Source organism: Lynx rufus, unplaced genomic scaffold, assembly GCF_022079265.1.
Source record: "Lynx rufus isolate CCGP_SWC_20201006 ecotype Redwood Valley unplaced genomic scaffold, mLynRuf1.p SCAF_4, whole genome shotgun sequence".
NCBI lineage: Eukaryota > Metazoa > Chordata > Mammalia > Carnivora > Felidae > Lynx > Lynx rufus.
Genome location: NW_025814856.1, coordinates 155,565,278 through 155,586,278, shown reverse-complemented (window position 1 = coordinate 155,586,278; position 21,001 = coordinate 155,565,278). Strand labels below are relative to the sequence as shown.

The following is a 21,001-nucleotide window of genomic DNA, read 5'->3' as shown; positions in this document are numbered from 1 at the left end:
ACTCATATTAGGGCCCAATAAATATTTATTGGGTGATTTCATGTATTAGAGGGTATTGGTTTGCTAGGGCTGCTGTAATAAAGTGCCACAAACTGGGTGGCTTAAAACTGGAAGTTTCACAGCTCTAGAGGCCAGATATTTGAAATCAAGGTGTCAGCAAGGCCACATTCCCTCTACGTGCTCTCAGGAGAGGATCCTTCCTCGCCTTCCTCCTCACTGCTGGTGGCTCCAGGCGCTCCTTGGCCTTTGGCAACATAAATGCCTCCAACCTCTGCCTCTCCTCATCTTTAAGAAGACCAGTCGTTAGATTTGGGGCACACTGTGGGTGGCTCAGTTGGTTAAGTGTTCGACTCTTGGTTTTGGCTCACGTCATGATCTCACGGTTTTCGTGGAATCGAGCCCCACATCGGGCTCTGTGCTGACAGTGTGGAACCTGCCTGGGATTCTCTCTCTCTCTCTCTCTCTCTCTCTCTCTCTCTCTTTCTCTGCCCCTCCCCACTTGTGCTGTCTCTGTCTCTCTCCAAATAAGTAATTAAACTTAAAAAAATATTTGGGCACACTGTGTATTAAAGATGATGTCATTGTAACATCTTTAACTGATTACGTCTTCTAAGACCCTATTTTCAAATAAGATCACATTCCGAAGTTCTGGGTGGACGTGAACTTTTGGTGGACACTATTCAACCTATGACACAGAACTGTTTCAGTTGCCAGTTACAGAGAATGCCATCTGAGTAGGTTAAACAAATAAAAATGATAATTGGGACAATTAACAGGAAAGTGTAGGAATATATGGAACTTCAAGAATGGCTTGACCAAGGAGCTCAGTTTCTCTCATTCAGGTCTATCTTCTGCTGTGTTGGCCTCATTCTTAGATTTCATCTTGTGGCTTCTGGCAACTCTATTCTCATATCATCCTTATTGGTAGCAACCCTGGTAAAAAGTATCTAGTACTTCTTCCTGAATACTATCAGCAAACATTTCATGTATATCTTCAACCAATCACTATGGCCAGGCCTGAGTTTGTATCTCAGCTCTAGAGCCAGGGGCAGATCTAGTTCCAATGAAAGCACACAGAGAATGAAGGAGGGGTTTTCCCCAGAGTGAACTTGGGGTACTATTTCCGGAAGTGTGAGTAGGTGCTAGGTGGTAAAAAGTGTAGTCATCCACTAGAATGTTGGTGAACTTTCTCCATTGTCAAAGAGCTCCTGAAAGGCAACTCTGGTTTTCACATCTGTATTCCTGAGCCCTGGATAGCAGCAGGCCCTCAAGTAAGTGTTTGCTGAGTTGTTTTGAATTTTTAACATATCTGAGGGCTTTATCCACTGTAAACCTGAGACCCAGTTCCTGAACCAGGTGACTCCACTCCATTGAACTACTTACTGCTTTTTGTAAAACCCTATCCAGGTATACCAGTTGGCCGTCTGTTATGAAATTCTTCTTGAAACTTAAAATTCTTCTTCCATGAAAGGGAACTGAGAAAAAAAAAAAAAGGCTCATTTTGGGTCATCATGGCAGCAAAAAAACACAAGTAGTAGATGAAAATAAGGAACAAAGAAATACGTCTCCACCTTCCCCTTTTGTCCCAATATGCACACACAAAATCTCAGTGTCTACGGATGTGGAGTGCTGTTACTCACATACCCTGGAGCCCTGGCGGAGAAAACAAGATTCTGTGTTTAGGCACATGCCATCCAGTGGTTTAGGCTTGAAGTGTTGTACCTTAAACACCCGCCGAGGGTGTCCCAAGTGCCAGAGGAGCCATTGCCCAGAGAGTGAAGTCAGACAGCCCTTGAGCTAGATGAAGCTGGACTGTGTAACCACACCGTGGAGTTTAATTTGCTGACCTAGATGTAGTTTGCAGCCCACAAAACCTCATACCACAGCAAAGCTTTTCTTGTGCTGAGACAGCTGGCTGAGCACGATGTTGCAATGACTCAGTTCTTAGTAAAGGGTCTGAAGAAATTAGGGGCAGGGCTATGGCCCTGAGACCACAGCTCCAAGAGACCTTCCTGTTTATTCCAGGGCGAGAGAAGGGGAACCTTCTGTTTGTGGGCACTGGTGTTCATCAGAAGGGACGAGGCTGGGGCTTTGGGTTCGAGCTGTGTATACACGGTCCACACATGATGGTCAGACGATTATACTTAGACTGATCATTCAGACTTAACCACGCAGGCCAAAAGCATTTTTGGAAAGTGGTCTTCAAACTACGTGAATCAAGTCATATTTCTCCTTGACTTCCATTTCAAAATTGGGACTAGTTTACATGAGGAAGCCTATTTCAATAAAATTAGGGTGGAAAACGTTGGGTTCTGAGGACTTCCCGTTAAACACAGCAGACTGAACATGTGCATCAGCCTCAAGCCTCCTCCCCAAGCTCTGCTAAGATGTGGGTAAAGAGACTTAAAAAAAAAAAAAAAGCATATAACCCATAAGAGAGATAAGAGCAGAGAGAGGGGTGAAAAAATCCTAGCTGAAGCCTATTTAAGGGAAGTAAATTTACTTTGGATATAACTCCCTATTGTGAAATATATATCTAATAATAAGTTGTTAGACATTGTTACATTGGACAGTGTGCTCTGAAATACTCACCATCTTTGTATGAGTGTGTGTATGTGTATGTTGTTTTGGTGGACACAATTTTACATAAATTTACGCTCTTAAAAGAATACATCTTAGGGGCGCCTGGGTGGCGCAGTCGGTTAAGCGTCCGACATCAGCCAGGTCACGATCTCGCGGTCTGTGAGTTCGAGCCCCGCGTCAGGCTCTGGGCTGATGGCTCAGAGCCTGGAGCCTGTTTCCGATTCTGTGTCTCCCTCTCTCTCTGCCCCTCCCCCGTTCATGCTCTGTCTCTCTCTGTCCCAAAAATAAATAAACATTGAAAAAATAAAAATAAAAAAAAAAGAATACATCTTAGAGTGTGTTAGTAGAAAGAAGGGGAAGGAGATTTATATACATCCATGTGAGTTTATAATATTTTTAGTATTTATGATATTTATAGCATTTAGTACTATAAATATAAGGATGGTATTATTTACAGTATTTAGTATTTATATTTACTAAATATATTTAGTGTTTTAGTGTATATATATATTTAGTATTTAGTAGTAGTAGTATTTTTTAAATTACTATTTGAGATGGAGGGAGGGAGGGAGAGAGAGAGACAGAGACAGAGAGACAGAGAGAGAAAGCGCACAAGCAGGATAGAGGCAGAGAGATAGAGGGAGACACAGAATCCGAAGCAGGCTCCAGGATTTGAGTTGTCAACACAGAGCCCCATGTGGGGCTTGAACTCATGAACCGTGAGATCATGACCTGTGCCAAAGTCAGACCGTTAACTGACTGAGCCACCCAATAGTATTTTTAATAGTATGGTATAGTATTAGCATTTATAGTATTTTTTCAACCCTAGTGGTGCATTGGAATCATCTTTAAGTGCTTATTAAAAATGAGAATGCTTGTTAAAAATATATATATACATATATTTACATATATGTACTTACATATATACATATACACACACACACATACACACACACACACACACACACACATATATATATAAATGAATGAAACAATAGGATTGTGGGTGGCAGAATTGTCAGGAGTCTGGTTTTTCTTCAATTATTCATTTATTTATTTATTTTTAAATTTTCTTCAATTTTTTGTTTTGAAAATTTTCAAACATACAGAAAAGTTGAAAGAATACAATACTCACCCCTAAACCTTCCACGTAGCTTTCACGATGATCACATTCACTACATTAGTTTTTTTTCCTTTCTCACACTTTCTTTGGTTAAAAAATTTTTTTCTGAAATTAGTAAATTTCAGACATCCTGACATTTCACCCTTGTTGTGGGTTGACTTATGTTCCCCCAAAAGACAGCCTGAAGTCCTCAACCCTCGTACCAGTGAACGTGACCTACCTATAAGTAGCACCTTTGCAGATGTGATCACGTGCAGGTGAGAATGTACTGGAGTAGGGTGAGCCCTAAATCCAGTAACTGGTATCCTCATAAAGAGAGAGAGATTTGAAGTCACAGAGAGGCACGGGGGGAGGACACGTGACTTGAAGGCAGAGATTAGAGTGAATGTGGTCCCGAGCCAAGGAACAACAAGGATTGCCAGAGCCCCAGGAGCTGGGGGGAGCAAGGAAGGATCTTCCCCCCCCCAGAGGCTTCGGACAAAGCATGGCCCCCGCTGACACCTTGACTTCAGACCTCTAGCTTCCAGAACTGTGAGAGGGCAAGGTTCTGTTGCTGAAAACCACCTGCTTGCGGTTATTTTGTTACAACCGTTCTAGGAAACTAAGACAACTTCTACATACAGGTGTTACCAAAATGTGGGTATTTCACAGGAGTAAAGACATCCTCCTCATAACCAGTACCATCATCATACCTGCAGAAACTAACAATACTTTTGTAATATCCAGTCCATAATCAAAAGGATCTAATTGTCCTCCAAATATCTTTCGTAGATTTTTTTTTTTTTTCGTTTTTGGTCAGAATCCAATCATGGTACCTTTTATATTCATTTGATTGTTAAGTCTTTCTAACCTCTTTGATTCTAAAGTAATCCACCTTTTTATTTGTTAAATGACATTAACTTTTTGAAGTGTTAATGAAAAAATTATTGTCAAATGATAACGAAGATTATTGTAATAAGGGAGACAGATTGTGCTCGGCTCTGAAACAAGGACAGGTGAGGATTTATAGCCAAAGAGCAGGATGAGGGCATCGGTGGATGGACAAGTACTAAGAGCAGACATCAAGGGTAAGTGGGATTCTTGCTACACTGGCCTGAAATGACTCGCTAAGGGCAGGTCAGGGACTTAGACATCAAAGCTGGGCGGAAGACCTTGATCCGAAGTCAAGGGTGATCAGATGTCAAGGGTGGGGGATGATTTAGCAAGATTCTTTGCTAAGACTAGCTGGGCAGGCTCAAGACAGAGTGGGGACCAAGTTCAAGTCCTAATCAAAAGACATCCAAAGGAGCCTGACTAAAGTCCGGTCAAGGAGTGAGCCTTTGTCACCGGTCAGTTGTCTTATGGTCTGTTCCACATTGTGAGTTTATCTTCTTGATTTCTCTTGTTCCTCTATCTCCATCTTTCTCATGTGCTGGAATGTAGTCATGAGGCTTCGTTAGATTCATGGTAGTTACTTTGGCAGGAATAATTCACAGGCGGTATTGTGTATTTCAGATTATATTACATCAGAGGCACCTGGGTGGCTTAGTTGGTTGAGTGTCTGACTCTTGATTTCAGCTCAGGTCATGATCGAGCCCCACACTGGGATCCGCACTGACAGTGCAGAACCTGCTTGAGATTCTCTCTCCCTCTCTCTCTCCCTCTCTCTCTCTCTCTCTCTCTCTCTGTCTCTCTCGCTGCCCCTCCCACGCTCTCTCTCAAAATAAATAAACTTAAAAAAAGATTATATTACATCAGAAGGTGCATAATTGTTGTACTATTGGTGATGCTCTGTTTGATTACTCAGTTAAGATACTGACTCCCAGGGGCGCCTGGGTGGCACAGTCGGTTAAGCGTCCGGCTTCAGCTCAGGTCACGATCTCGCGGTCCGTGAGTTCGAGCCCCGCGTCAGGCTCTGGGCTGATGGCTCAGAGCCTGGAGCCCGTTTCCGATTCTGTGTCTCCCTCTCTCTCTGCCCCTCCCCCGTTCATGCTCTGTCTCTCTCTGTCCCAAAAATAAATAAACGTTAAAAAAAAAAAAAAAAAAAAAAGATACTGACTCCCAGATCTCTCTATTGTAAAGAGAAATTTCCCCCTTGATAATACTTGGGTCCTCTGTGGCAAAGTGAATATCTTACTGTCTAGTAAACTTTTATCCAGTGGCTCCATTGATAAACTTTGTATAAGTCACTTATTTTATTGGGGGCTGCAAAATAGTGATATCCAATTCTATTATTCCTTCCACTTTTATTAGCTATTTCCCTTCCTTCCCCTCTTGTTTTGAATATCACTATGGACATATAGAGTGTGTTCTGTTCATCATGTTACCAGTTGTAGTCATTATTCATTTTGGTGCTCTAATTGTCCCACATTTGGCCAGGAAGAATCCCTTCTATATCTCCTATGTTTTTGAACACTTCCTAGTCTTTTGGCACAAGTTGATGCCCCAGTTTCACTTTCTCTGCCCCAGACAGTGAATCAGCCATTTCTCTAAGAGACAGAAAACATGGTCATCCTTCTCGGTTACCCAGAAGCAAGGTGTCACTTTCCCTACCCATTTAAAAGAAGCTTAAGAATAGCTAATGGATATTAGGTGCTGTGTGCCCGGCACTTTGTTTTCCATGCATCACCTCATTTAATTCATGTGCCAATTCTTTATGGTAAGTACTCTTACTTATCCCCATTTTATAGATGAGAAAACTGGGGCGTGGAGAAGTTAAGTAAATTGTACAGGGCCACTCAGCGAGCAATTAGGGGAGTAAAGAATTAGAATTTAGATCATTCTGATTCCAAAATCAGGCTTGGAACCACCATGCTATATTGCCAATTTTGCTACCAAAAAAAAAAGAGAACTACTTAAAAAGAACGGAACTTCATAATATCTACACTTAAAAACAGAAGCAAAAACCATGCGTGGTGATGACAGGTATTAAGCAAAATTTAAAGAAGGAAATCCTTGATGGGGCACCCAGGTGGCTCAGTCGGTTGAGTGTCTGACTCTTGATTTTGGCTTAGGTCATGATCCCAGGGTTGTGGGATCAAACCCCTTGTAGGGTTCCTTGCTGAGCATGGAGCCTGCTTGGGTCTCTCTCTCTCTCTCATTCTCTCTCTCTCTCTCTCTCTTTCCCTCTCCCTTCCTCTACCCCTCCACCCCCCACTCACTCTCTCTCTCTCTCTGAAATAAAAAATTAAATTAAAAATTAAAATTAAAAAAAAAAGGAAATCCTTGAGAAATATGGTACCTTTCTCATGATTTCTAAATTGCCAATAATCACAACTTAGCATAACCCAGGTCAGGCCTGGAACATGATTAGAAAGCTTTCTTACAGCTCAACTCAAAGCCTTATCATGGAATGAAATAGAGCAGGGACTTTGGACCAGTTTAGTGTTCAAAGCCTTTCGAGCTTCCCTCACAGCTACCGGTGGTTTTCTCTGCTCCTGGGGTGGTGTATTCAGAGCTCAGGCTGTCCAGGTTATTGAAAGGGAGAGCGAAGGGAGGGAGGAAGGGAGAGCTGCTAGGATTATGTAACTGTCCCTTTTCTCCTGTCCCAGGGTGCTGGGAAGTGAGAGGGCAGCCGCCTGGAGGAAGGGGCCCCTTTCTCTAATCTGCACAAAGGTGCCTTATTGGCTAGCAGGGGCCCTCTGTGACTGAAGTTCTTCCTGTACGAAACTGACTGTTCTGGGTTCAAGGGCGAGTAACTCTCTATTATCTCTTAACGAGAGAAAACTTCCTCCTCCCCACAGGAATTTCCAGTTGTAGTTATTAGCCTAGGTGTAACCTGAAATTTAAATGTAATTACATTTCTCTTAGAGCTAAGGTTGCCCCTGGCAACCTACCAGTTTCCTGCTTTCCTTCTCGGGAGGAGAGTCTTTGGCCTTTTACTCCTTTTGTCCTTTTCCACTTTGACCATAGAGTCCAGCTGAACTTGTGTGTGGGGGGGTGGTGTTTAGTGAGGATGCTTAACCCAGGACACCAAGTCTCCAGCTTGTCCTTCCCCCGCCCCCCGACCCCCAGCCCTGAGTCTTTGCCTGGGGCAGCAAGAGAGTGTCCCAGCGGTGGTGAGGTGGGTGGCAAGGAGTAACAGGGGGTGATGGGTGGGGGCCCATTAAGATAAGGAGGAAGAATAAACAGAAGCAGATGTGCCTTCAGCCCAGGTCTCCAGCCCACCGGAAAACAAACAGATGGCAGCTTGTCTCCAGGGCGGGGCCGGCCTCCTTGGAGCCGGGAGCTGGGCTGGGCTCCCTGGTCCTCACCTCTCCACTGGATCTTGTCTTCCTTCCCTGGCGACAGGCCAGAGGAGCTGTCCCTCCACACCATACAATAGTCACATTCCATCTATTACCGATGCCAACGACTCCTCTCCATTGGAAAAGATGTGCACACACCGCCCGTCTGTGAACCACAGAGAGAGACGCCGTACATATGCACACACTCTTCTGGACTGACATTCACAGCCCCGAGGTGACTTTAATGCCCTGGAGTGACGGACTCCTAAAGTTAGGGGCCCCTCCATAGGATGGACCCTCTGGCTGTAAAGTCCCCTGGCTCTCCAGGCTGTTTTGGGCTACCCACCCCCAATCCAGGAGGGATCAAAGATCCAGGAGGGATAGAAAGTCTGGACATTCAGGCTGTGCAGGGCCGGGGCTGAGGCTGATGATGCTCTCGTTCCACAGCAATGTTTCCCTTTCAGAAGGGACCTGAAACTGACTTAACATTCTCAGTTTTTAATATTACCTAAATAGGTGCAGAGTTAACCCTGGGTATTCACTCTCTGTGCTTATAAGTAGTCTATAGTCATAAAACTGAAGGAGGGAGAAGGGAGGAGCCAGGGTCTTACGCCCCCAAACCTCAAGGATGTCTCCAGTAGGGGGTTTCTGTTTCTCCCAGACAGACCTGCTGTGACCTACTGTGGTCCCAGCTTCTGCTGGATGACCCCTGGGCTCGGGTAACGCTGCCCCATCTTCTGTCCTAGTCTAGGGGGTGATGGTGGCTTCCTGCTGTTGCTCATTGCTGGTTTGCCTCACCCTCCCTACTGGAATTCTGGATTCTTCTATCCTGGCAAGCTTGAGGTGGGAGGCAGTGTTTCATAAAGGTGGGGAACGCAGGGGTCTTAGGTGGGGTGTCCCCAAAGCCAATGCTAAGAAGGAGATTTGCAAGCAGAGAGTTTATTGGGGAGCATGCCCCCCAGCAGCAGCTCTTAGAAGTGAGGGAAGCAGAGGGATATGTTGACATGCGACAGTTGCAACAAAAACTCTGAAGGCAGGATGGCCCTTCGGAATTGTCCCAAATCGAGGCAAGGGATTTGATTTTTGTACCCCACCCCCACCCCAGCACGGCTGAGTTGGATGGGGGCCGCCCCAGGAAGGGGCCAGTGTTGGACGCGGGGTGGCTCCCTTCAGGCAGGGCTATTCCTGAGGGACTGGCTGTGAGCTGTCATCAGCCCTGAAGGGGAACCTGGACAGAGGCCACAGCGTCCACTTCAAGTTCAAAGCCCACTTCTGCAACTTACTAGTTATGTGACCTTGACCCAATTCCTTATCTTTCTTTAGCTCGTGGTTCAGTTTCCTTACCCGTGAACAGGGAAATTGTGAGGATTAGCTGAGATTGGTTCCGTGTTCTGTAGGGGAGAGAAAGTCTCCACCCCTCTGCTGGCTTCCCCCCAAGGTCGCTGCTGTAATCTGTTTGGTCAGGATCCAGGACGCTGTTTCAGACACTTTTATGAGGGGGGTGGGGCTCTTGTGCAATAAAGGGTCGTGTGCCCAGGTGTGGCCTTTTCTCTCACTTCCTGCTCCCAGGGGCTGGGTAGGCCTTGCTCTCCTCACTGGGGACGGAATGAGGAAGCTGAACCCTGGTCCTGCTGCAGGCTGGCCTCGTTGCCCTCCCTCTTCTTCCTCCCTGGAGCACTGGCTGGTACAGGGAGCTGGGGAGCCCGAGCTCTAAATCCTCGACTGAAGCTGAGCTTCAGTCCTGTCATTGAGCTCGGAGCCCTGTCCTGAGGTGGCGGTGCATCAGGCTGTGTGCTATAGAGCAGCACCCCAAATTTCTTCAGGGTCCCCCAGGTACATATGGAGACTTCCTCTGGGCAGGTCCTTCCTCTGGGCAGACACAGCCTCAGGAGTGCTCAGTTTAACAAATAGATAGCGCCTTTGTGTAAACTAGAAAAAGGCCCCCAGTCCTCTTTGTTCAACTTGAGGTGCAGTGCGCAACCTGCCCAACCCTATGGGGTGACCCTGAATGAAGGCTCCACTAGATGCCACGGGTTCTTGCCCTGCCTCTGCTTTGCCACTTTTCTCAGAACCCACCAGATGTAAGGTGTAGCCCTGGATTCTAAACATTTTGTGTGGTTTATGCGCTTCTTCTGGCCAATCAAGTTCTATGCCAGAGAGCCTATCTCCCCACACATCCCACCTCTCTGCCTCAGAGCCTTTGATGCTACTTTCAGTGATGGCATTCATAGTTTCCAGTGGGTCCTGGAACTGCAAGGGAGCAGAGAGATTACTGGACATTGCTGAGTGGCAGGGACACAAAACCTGTTCCAGTAGGGACAGACCCCCCAGTCACAGAAGCACCCCAGCCCCGTGAGTCTGTCCCACCGATCAGAGCACATGCCTAGGAACTTGGGTCAAGCGTCTTGTCTGTGAGACATGTTGCTGGAGAGGTGGTGCGGGCAGAGCAGAAGTCAGGAGCCAGATGACTTCAGGCTAGACTTAGCTGGATTTGTTCGATCCAGAACCAAGTGTTGACTCGTATGACTTTCCTTGAAAAAAATCTATATGGGCACGATGGGCCTGCATTCCTTCATGGAGACACTTGACTGGAGCTGAGCAGTGTCTTCCTCAGTAGAATTGTAGGGGTGGCCCTAACCCTGGTTTCATGGGGGAAATTATATACTCCACAGTTAGCCTGAGTTTGAATCCTGGATCACTTATTAGCTGTGGGACCTTGAAAAAGTTATTTCTCTGTGAATCAGTTTTCCCACCTGTCAAATAGGATGATGATATGATAGTACCCATATTACAGGGTTGTTATAAGGATTAAATAAGTACTTATAGCAGCACGTGGCACATAATATACATTAGCTATTACAATGACACCAGGTGAGTTTCCACTGAGTAGGCATTTATGTAATGTTTCCACGAACATCATTTTATTATCTTAATGACTTCCAGATTCCCAGTGACAGATTGTAGCTGGCCTAGAGGAACTCAAGTTGGGGAAGTCACTCTTTGATCCATGAGGCCCCCGTGCCCTGAGCAAGGGAATCTTCCAGACCTCCCAAGACATGGGTGGCCTATGGCCATGACTCGTGATCTTTCCTGCTTGGAACTCTGTCCCTTCCGGGGATATGCAGGGAAGCAATGTGAAGTTACACTTCCTGTCAGCCACTTCTAAGAGCACATCCTGATATCCCAAGGCATCCTCATTCCTCTTGTAAGTCGTTAAAATCTGTCAACAGCAGTCTTGGTTACTGGGCGTTTTTATTTCCCGCCTGATGCCTGCTTGGGGTAATGAGTTCCATGAGCTTACCACCCACGGAGTGAAGTCAGATTTTCTTTTATTCTTCCTAAACAGAATTCTCTCAAGCTTTAAGCAGGGCACCCTGGTCTAGTTCAGGATTTGGTGAATGCGTTCGTGACCAGCCTCACCTAACATTCATGATCAAACAGATGTGATTCCTTCTTGGCTTCTATCTTCCCAGATGGAAGAACCCTCAACATATTTCTCTGTATTTTTATGGTAGCTTCCCTATTTCCTTGACGACTCTGGCTGGCCCTTTTTCTAGGTTCCCACTGTCTTTCTTGAGCTTTAGTAAGCGCACTGGACAGAAACCCCTCCCCCACCGCATACTGACCCGATGCCACATTCTGTTACGCTTGGATGCCCTTCCAGGTACCAAATGAGAATTTCACTTCAGTACATGCAAATTGCAGTCATTTTGCCGAAAACCGGAACAAGAGGGTATGGGGAGTTGGTGAAAGAGAAGAGAGTCAAAGCAGCACGCAGAGCACAGCCAGAGGATTTGCCGTAGAGGTGTGGGAACAATAAAAGAAGGTGAGATCTTAGAACCCTGACTCAGAACTCCACCCCGAGGCCGCTGTACACAATCCAGTCCTTGCCCCCTCACCATGGCCTTGGGTGCCAGGCTGCATCAGTCAGAGCGATTTCCTTTTCTCAGTTTGCATAAAGCCATCTCATGGACCGGCGGCTGTCCTGCCCAGGATGGGACAGCTGTGTCCTCTAGAGGGGAGGGCAGAAAAAGCCAGGTCAGAGCAAGGCACTGGGTCCTCCTACTCTGACATAAAGTTCTTCTCATCGTTCGTCCAGTATTTATTGAGCATCTCTGCGCAGCACTGTTTTAGGTGTTGAGAGGACAGTGGTGAGTAAGACAGACATGATTGCTGCTCTCATGGAGCTTACATTATAGTCAGGGGAAATAAATAAACAAGGTAAATTTAGACATCACAAGCATCACGATGGTCTAGATCAGGGTTGGCAAATCCAGCCCTTGGGTCAACTCCGGCCCTTGGCCTAGTTAGTAAGGCCCATGGGCTAAGAATCATTTATATATTTTTAAGGATTCTAAAACAATACAAACTTCTAGGAGGCATGCAAACCCTCATTATCTACTCTTTTTCATGACAGGAAAAGTTTGCCAAGTACTGGTTTGACAGTGACTCAAGGTGGTAGGGTGGTCTAGTGACACATCAGCTGCTTCCCCAGCACCCATCCAAATGTCTCAAACACATCGTAGCCTTGAGATTTGGGTGGTGGCATGGGGCTTTCACCGCCTAAGCCTACTAATTAGGGTCCTTTGAGCACTGACTGGTTCAGGGTTACACCAGTTAGTGTGTGGGATTCTCCTGGGCTAAGGGACTGGTTAGGTGAAGTCCAGGACTTTCCTTTGAGTGTTGGAGGACAAGAATCTCTCTTTCTGGATGAGGTTGGATATAGATGTGAGGCCAGGGATTGCTTGCAGCCATATTGCTGCATGAGCCATATTGAGCATGAGGATAAAGGTGACCTGTTGAGGGGAGCACCCAGAGAATCACAGAAAAATCCTGACTATACCCTGGCTGGAGCCTGATTTGCTTCTGGACTTAGTTGTACAGCCAATAAACTCCCTTCAATGTTTAAGCCGATTTAGGTTTCTTGTTCCTTTTGACCAAAACATCTTAACCGATATAGATGGTCAAGGAAGAAGGAGGTGATGTTTGAGCTGAGATATGAATGGGAGCAAAGAAGATCTGGACGAAAAACCTTCCAAGCAGAGGAAAATGCAAATGCAAATATCCCAAGATGGGTATGAGCTAGGCACACTGGAGAAGTGGGAAGGTCAGTGAGCCATGGGGAGAATGGTATCCGGCGAGGGAGAGGAGCAGGCCAGGTCTGGCGGCCCAGGAGAGGAGCTTCGCTTTTGCTCTAAATGCAACAGGAACCCACTGTTAGTTTCTTTTTAAATTTTTTAAACGGATTTTTATTAACATATAGCAGTACAGTACACAAGGTTTAAGGGCACAGTTGGATGAAATGAACACCTACGCACATATCCATAAATCTCTGTCACCCAGATCAAGAACGTTCTCAGCCCCCACAAACCATGTATGCAATTTAAAATTTTCTAGGAGCCACATGAAAACAAGTGAAACACAGATGAAACTAATTTTAATAATGTATTTGATTTTAATTCAGTGGATCCCCAATATTCTCTTAAGGCATAATCAGTGTTAAAGGTGTCAGTAAGCTGTTACTTTTCCCAAGTCTTGCAAATCCAGTGTGACTCTTACATGGACAGCACATTTCGATTTGGACTAGCCACATTTCAGGGCTCAGCATACACACACGGCTAGTGGCTACTGTAGGAACAGTGCACGTCTAGAGAGTAAGGAAATGAAGCAAACATGGTCCATTGATCAGAATGGAAGTCATGTAAATGTAAGCCACTGACCTTATCTCGGTTTAGAGTACTGACTCTTTCATTTTATTTTAGTGAAAAAAAGTTCCCACCCATTCTCAGTTCCCTACCCTATATTCCTCCAAGGTCTTACACACGACACAGCATTTTCCTACCACCAGTGCTTTTCCTTCCCTTTTGGGCTCTCGTGAATGGAGCTGTCCTTCTGCTCATTCTCAGGCACTATTAAGTGTGGATAAGGAAGGGAGCCACAGCTGGTGACCCGTGTTCATCCCCCCGTTCTGTTCTTACCTTCAGGACTGGCTTTCCTGGCAGCGAGTCAATGGAACCCCTTCTTCACACACAGGTGTATAATACTGGAGCTCACCTGTGTTGCAAGGGGACGATCTGAAGGAGCAATGACTAAGAAATTAACCTAGTCCTTCTGGATTTCATTCTAATTGTTGGGTGTGTCCTGGGCGCCAGAATCATAGAGCAGGCCTGCTTTCCTTCCTTTGATGTATTTAAAGAGCCCTGGATTTGCAGCCACAACACTGAGTACTAGTCCCACAGCCATCACTAACGGCAGTATCACTTTGGGTGTAGGGTTTAGCTAATCTGAGCATCACTTCCTCTGCTGGTTAAACATGAGTAATAATACCTGTCTTATAGGTTACAGTGCTTACCAGATAAATCATACAGTCTGAAACTGTAAAGCATTACACAAATACAAGACGCTAACCTTTACAGCAGGGAACATGATGCAGGACATACAACAGGGGGAAAGGCCCCTCTAAGATGCTCAGGGCAGGAAGCACGTTTCTTCCCCTCTGCCCTCTTGCCTTTGCTCTTCGCCCCCTCACAGTTTGTAATGGCGTGTGTGTGGCTTTACAAGCAGCAGGCGCTCTGATCCAAAAGAATGACTAATTGAACACGCTCCTGGTATTTTGGTCCTTCATACACACCTGTCCTGGGCTCCTGGAAAGGCAACCCCCAAGGGAAGCCTCTTGGCCAGGTGTCCGAAAATGTTTCCTCCGCAGGCCGGTGGCAATTCCTCCGCCGGCGGGTAGGTTTCCATTGGCTCCGGGGGCGGGGGAGGGGGGGGAGGGAAGGGGTCCCCTGCGTGTATCTTTTATGGGCTGACTGTAGCTGGGACCAGGAGCCACAGGCCCTGCGCAGTTCACAGCCCCAGGAATCTCTGAGGGCTGCTGGCGCCTTTGCTGCCTCCTGTCCCCAGGTGGCCAGTGGGAGCGCCCTCCACGCCCCCTGGGCCCTTCCCGGACTGCTCTTCCAGTCCCAGGCCGGGCACCTACAGCCTCCTCTCAAATCGCCTCCTTGGGGGAACCGTCCCAGGCTAAACCCAGCCATTACCAGTCCCTTAATGGACACATTTCTGGTCCCCGGCTCAGAGGCGGGGCATCAGTCCCCGAGCCACGCACACGAGCTCTGCCTTTGTCACTTTCTCAAGCTCCGCCAGCTGCGTTAGAATGCTCAGGCTTCTTAACTCTTCTCCCCGCGAAACACAGGTCGGAGGATGCAGTAAACCTCCTGGCTCTTCCCCGAAGAACTCTGGGACTTCGATGCACTGGGCCCCAGCCAACAACCGAATAAAGTGGAAAATTTTTTCATCACTTACAGAAAGTATTTTCACTCGGCAAAACAGCAGCTCCGGCCCCTCTGAGCAAGCCCGTTTTAGCCTCGCCGGGCAAGAGAGCACCCGTGCAGTTGGCGGCGCTTTCCGGAGGCTGCTCCAACCCCCCTCCCACTTCCCATCCCGCTGTCATTGTTCCCCCGCCGCTCCGGGCCGCGCACCCCGCACCCCGCAGCCCGGCCCCGCGCGCCCAGGCAGCCCCCCGCGCTCCGGACCGGCTGCAGCCGCCGCGGCTCGGGGCGCCCCTTCACCAGCCCGGGCCTCCGCAGCTCGGCGGGGGCGCGGGGGCGCAGGCGGGGCCCGAGCTGCCAATCCCCGCGCGGCGCACGTGCGGCACGTCTCCGCATCCGGCCCCCGCCCCGCGCGGGCTCCGCCGGGTTTTCGGGGCGGGGGGGGGGGTGGGTCCCGAGACAACCCGGGCTGCGCCAGCGAGGGGGGGTGCGCAGGGGGTTGGAGGTGGGACCGCGCGGGGGTCGGGAGTGTGCTCGGATGGGGGGGGGGCTGGGCGGTGCGAGCGGCCCGGGGGGGGCGGTCAGTGGGGTGTTGAGAGGCTGTGAACGCGCAGGGGGTAACGGGGATGCCTAAGGGTCGATGGGGTGGGGATCGCAGGGGCGGGGCAGTACTGCGCGCCGAGGGAGTACCCCAGGGCCTACCGGAGGGTCCGCCCGCAGCTCGACCACCTCCCTAACCTGTTAGGGGAGCGCCGGGAAATTCCCCAAGCCCTCTCAGCCCGTTTCTGTCCCTCTCTGTCACTAGAAAGTGAGCTACGGACGGGTGCAGAAGGGCCTGTTGTCCACCGCCAGCTTAGCCGAGGGCCCTAGGCGCGAGGGCGGGGGGCCGGCGAGAGGGGGCCTTCAAATGCTGGGCCCAGAGCACCTGTTCAGGAGACAGCAGATCATTTTAGGCCCCTTCTTCACTACCACCCTCCCCACCCCCGCCTCGCTCCCTCACTTCCCTGCATCCCCGCCGTCTCCGCCCCGAGAATAGGGAGCGTTTTATTTCTGGTTGTGACTTTGAAACGCAGCCATCCAATGTGTTAGCCTCTCGGCGGAAGCCCAGGAATCAGAGCTGTGGACTTGACAGAGCGCAGAGCGGGGCACCGCCTGCAGGGGACTGGCCGTCGCTGATGGTCCACTCCGAGACGGAGCTTGTCGATTGCCCCTCAGTGTGCTGGGAAGGAGGAAGGCGGAGGGGCCGACGGTCTGTATACACAGCGACATCTTCATTCCCCGCTGTGCTGCTTGGACCCCGGAAAGTTCCGCGTCCCACCGTGGAAGCCAGCTGGATGTCGCTGTACCTCGCTGAGAGTGCCCCCCCCCCCCCCAGCTGCACCGCTGTTTTACCCTCCTTGAAAGGCTGTAACAACTTCCGGAAGAGGAACTCCCTTTGAAGTGTGGGCAGCATTTCGGTTCCTCTGACTTCTCCTTGTCTCCTTTGATGTGGAATGACGCCAGGCTTAGCAGAGACTGGCTCCTGGGGACCCATAGATCAAACGCCACCCCCAAGTTCACCTCCAGCAGGACGGACATATTGAAGGGCAGACTGAAATACTCTAGAAGCTTAAAATTTTCCATTTCCTGCTGTTTTTTTTTTTAATTAATGCTGTTCATATTTTTCAAATGTATCATTCAATTCTTGATGCCTGTGAAATTACAGTGGAAAACCTTGGGCCCAAGTGCTTTATCTTCATTATGTCATTTACTCCTCACAACTACTCTCCCCCACGCGGGTATTATCCCCCACTTTATAGATGGGGAATTGAAAGCCTAGCTGTCTGAGACCCTTTCTTCTTAAAAAAAATTTTTGTTTTTAATGTTTATATATTGTAGAAAGAGCGCAAGCAGGGAAGGGGCAGAGAGAGAGGGAGACACAGAATGTGAAGCAGGCTCCAGGCTCCAAAGCCGGTCGCGGGTCTCGAACCCAGGAACCCCGAGATAATGACGTGAGCTGAAGCTGGACACTTAACCAACTGAGCCACTCAGGCCCCACTCTTCTTTTTTTTTTTAATGTGCTATTTATTTTTGAGAGCGAGCATGAGTGGGGGAGGGGCAGAGGGAGAGGAAGGGACAGAGGACCTGAAGCACCGTCTGCTCTGAGCGTAGTGAGCCCCATGTAGGGCTCGAACTCATGAACTGCGAGATCATGACCTGAGCCCAAGTAGGGCGCTCAACCAACTGAGCCACTCAGGTGCCTCTAGAGCTTTCCTTCTTGAGCACCTCCTCCGCTAAAAGCTAATTGGGTGAATCAAACAAATCGAAACCCACCAAGCACAACAGTGCCTGGCACACAGTAACTGCACAGTGAAAAGTTATTGATTTTTTGGATGACTGTCGCCATTACGAAGAATAAGCATGAAAGTTCTATCGCTATAGCAAGTTCTACAGCAATCGTAGGCAGTAGACCTTGATGCGTTCTTTCAGAAGCATTCAGGGTTTTGTTTTTCCCTGGTGAGAGCTGTCTCTAAATGGTATTGGGAATTGGACTCCAGAACAAGTTGCTCCAAGACAAACTATACTGAAGTTTTCCCACAGAGATTTGCTCCGGACCTGATCTGTCCTTCCTTCCCAACTGGAGACGTTAGCAAAAACACGTTAGCAAAAACATGCCTTTCAGACCTCAGCTGGGTGCTTTGATGCCCTGGAGTTAAAATGGAATGTGTGTGTGTGTGTGTGTGTGTGTGTGTGTGTGTGTGTGTGTTAATGACATGGAAATGGTAACTTGACTTTGACATTATTTACCAAATCATTTACTTTTTTAAAAAAGTGTTTGTTTTTTTTGATTTTACAAAGTAATGTTCTTTTTTTATTTAAAAAAATTTTTTTAACGTTTTATTTATTTTTGAGACAGGGAGAGACAGAGCATGAACAGGGGAGGGGCAGAGAGAGGGAGACACAGAATCTGAAATAGGCTCCAGGCTCTGAGCTGTCAGCACAGAGCCTGACAGGGGGCTCGAACTCACAGACCACGAGATCATGACCTGAGCCGAAGTTGGCCGCTTAACTGACTGAGCCACCCAGGCGCCCCCAAAATAATGTTCTTAAAAAACATTTTTTTTTTGAGAGAGAGCACGCGAGCACGAGTTGGGGAGAGGCAGAGGGAGAGGGAAAGAGAATCTCAAGCAGGCTCCCTGCCCAGCAAGGAGCCCTACACGTGGCTCCATCCCACAACCGTGAGATCATGACCTGAGCCGAAATCCAGGGTACGATGCCCAACCACTTGAGCCACCCAGGCGCCCCTATGTTTTAAAAGTGCTGCCTTGGCGGGGAGAGGTCCTCCTGAAAGCCCCCGAAGTTAAGAGACTGACTAGGAATCATCTGAGCGGGGCAGTGTGGTGGAGCCTGTCCTGGACCCGGGTGTGCCCTGGGAGAGCCGGGAGGACGGCGAGCTGCCCCACTGTTCGGCGGTTAGCACGGGGAGGGGGCAGGAGCGACAGAAGCACTGATAACAGCACCGTGAAGCACCGATGAGGCCTCTCTTTAGCCGAAGGCTGGGGGGAGGTCCAGCACAGCCAGGCTTTTGCTCTTAACACAAAAAGATAGAGGAACGTATGACGGAGTCACACGTGGTAATAATAAAAATAATAACAAATGGTATTTACTGAATCCCTACCATGTTCTGAGCGCCGCACTCGGGCTTCACAGGCCTCACATCACTGGACCCCATGAAGTAGGCAGGTGACTGTCAGTATTCCCACTCGGCAGCTGGGAAGGCAGCTATAGGAAGGTTCAGTTGCCCAGGGCTACGAAGTGGCTCAGCCAGGGCTCCCGCTCGTGGCCGTGTCACCCAGACACGTGGGGATAGAAGCGCTTTGCTCGTTTTTGCTGAGATTCCGTTTCCGAGCCCTTGTGGTGGGGAAACTTAGGGGCTTCCTGGTCCGACTCTACCTGAGAAGAAACTTTTGAAAAGGAGTTGGCCGAATCAGAGGGAAGGGGAGAATAGCTAAGGGTCCCCTGGCCCAGCAGGGATCGGTGAGAGGAAGCAGGACAGATGACACAGTGGGACAGTGTCATGACTTGGCATCGTTGTTGGAGGAGCAAGGGTCCTTCCAGTGGTATGTGTTCAGGGAAAAACTAAGAGAGAGGGGGGCCTTGGTGAGTCCATCGGGAGCAGAGGAAGGCAGGTGTCATAGGAAGGGATCCACAGTAAGAGGTGGGATCTGCAGGGCGGCCAGTCTGCTTCAGAGTATCCCAGTAACTCCTCATCTCAGTCACACGGTGGTATGGGTTCAATCGTGTCCTCCTACCCGCTTCATACGTTGAGGCCCTAACTCCCAACACCTCAGGATGTGGCCTTATTTGGAAGTAGGTTCATTGCAGGTGTAATTAGCTAAGTTAGAATGAGGTCATCCCAGAGTAGGGTGGGTCCTTGATCCCATATGACTGGTGTCCTTACGGAAAGGGGAGATTTGGACACAGACACGACACACAGGGAGAACGCCGTGTGGGCATGAAGGCAGGGATCAGGGTGAAGTGTCTCCCAGCCAGGCAGACCACCAGAAGCCGGAAGAGGGGCCTGGAACAGATTCTCCCTCTCAGCCCTCAGAAGAAGCCACCCTTGCCGACACCTGAGTCCAGGCTTCTGGCCTCCAGAACCGTGAGACAGGGCATTTCTGCTGGCTAAGCCACCCCGTTTGCAGGACTTTGTTGCAAAGTAATACAAACGGCAGCACATCGGCTGGCTGTCCTGGGTGCGTAGAGCCCTTCGATTTTTGAAACCTTGCTTTGTAGAAGCTGAGAGGGCCTGTTTAAAAAAAAAAAGTGTTTTGGGGCGCCTGGGTGGCGCAGTCGGTTAAGCATCCGACTTCAGCCAGGTCACGATCTCGCGGTCCGTGAGTTCGAGCCCCGCATCAGGCTCTGGGCTGATGGCTCAGAGCCTGGAGCCTGTTTCCGATTCTGTGTCTCCCTCGCTCTCTGCCCCTCCCCCGTTCATGCTCTGTCTCTCTCTGTCCCAAAAATAAATAAACGTTGAAAAAAAAAAATTAAAAAAAAAAAAAAAGTGTTTTTTTAATGTTTATTTATTTTTGAGAGAGAGAGACACAGAGCGTGAGCCGGGGAGGGGCAGAGAGAGGGAGACACAGAATCCAAAGCAGGCTCCAGGCTCCGAGCTGTCAGCACAGAGCCTGATGCGGGGCTCAGACTCACGAACTGCGAGATCATGACCTGAGCCGAAGTCGGACGCTTAACCGACTGAGCCACCCAGGCGCCCCTCAAATAAACTTTAAAAAGAAACTGAAATGGAATAAATATTTATCGTCATGAAAAGGAACAACCACCCTTTGTCCTCTGGGCTCTCTCCTCTGAGGAAATGACTCTCAGCTGGATAGCCTTTTTCCTGGCATTTACCTCTATTTTCCTAAATAATCTGTGTATATTACTATTTCTTGATTTTTCAGTTTGGGACATTACCTGTTGACTTCCAACCATGGTAGCTGAGGAGATAGCCCCCTACCATGTCCCTCTATTACATTTGATGAAGTGGTCAGTGTACCCATTGTTAGGACTAGACAAATGTTGTCAGCCTCTGACCACACCCCTTTCTCCTACAACCCTTTTCTTATTATGGCGTTATTAACGGCTGCTTTTTTCTTTTCATCTGCCTGATTCTCTTTGACCATCTATGTTGCCCATATGCTCTGCCGTCTCTGCCATATCACTGTCACCAGGTCCTGTGCCCTTCATTTATCCCAGGCAGGGCAGTCCAGGTGCCAGGAAGGAGGAGGGGTTGTCTTTTTTTTTTTTTTTTAATTTTTTTTTTCAACGTTTATTTATTTTTG

At 48.5% G+C, this 21,001-nt stretch overlaps 2 long non-coding RNA genes across 2 annotated transcripts; both read right to left on the bottom strand.

Moving 5' to 3' along the window:
- Nucleotides 1-481: 481 nt before the first annotated feature.
- LOC124523848 (uncharacterized) lies at nt 482-10,353 on the bottom strand. Its single transcript, XR_006965112.1, has 3 exons — nt 9,256-10,353; nt 7,939-8,077; nt 482-1,475 (listed from the first exon to the last, which is right to left on the bottom strand). It is a non-coding gene; the product is annotated as an uncharacterized LOC124523848 (long non-coding RNA).
- A 2,999-nt stretch (nt 10,354-13,352) lies between these two features.
- On the bottom strand, nt 13,353-16,595 carry LOC124523847 (uncharacterized). Its single transcript, XR_006965111.1, has 2 exons — nt 15,918-16,595; nt 13,353-15,162 (listed from the first exon to the last, which is right to left on the bottom strand). It is a non-coding gene; the product is annotated as an uncharacterized LOC124523847 (long non-coding RNA).
- Nucleotides 16,596-21,001: the final 4,406 nt, after the last annotated feature.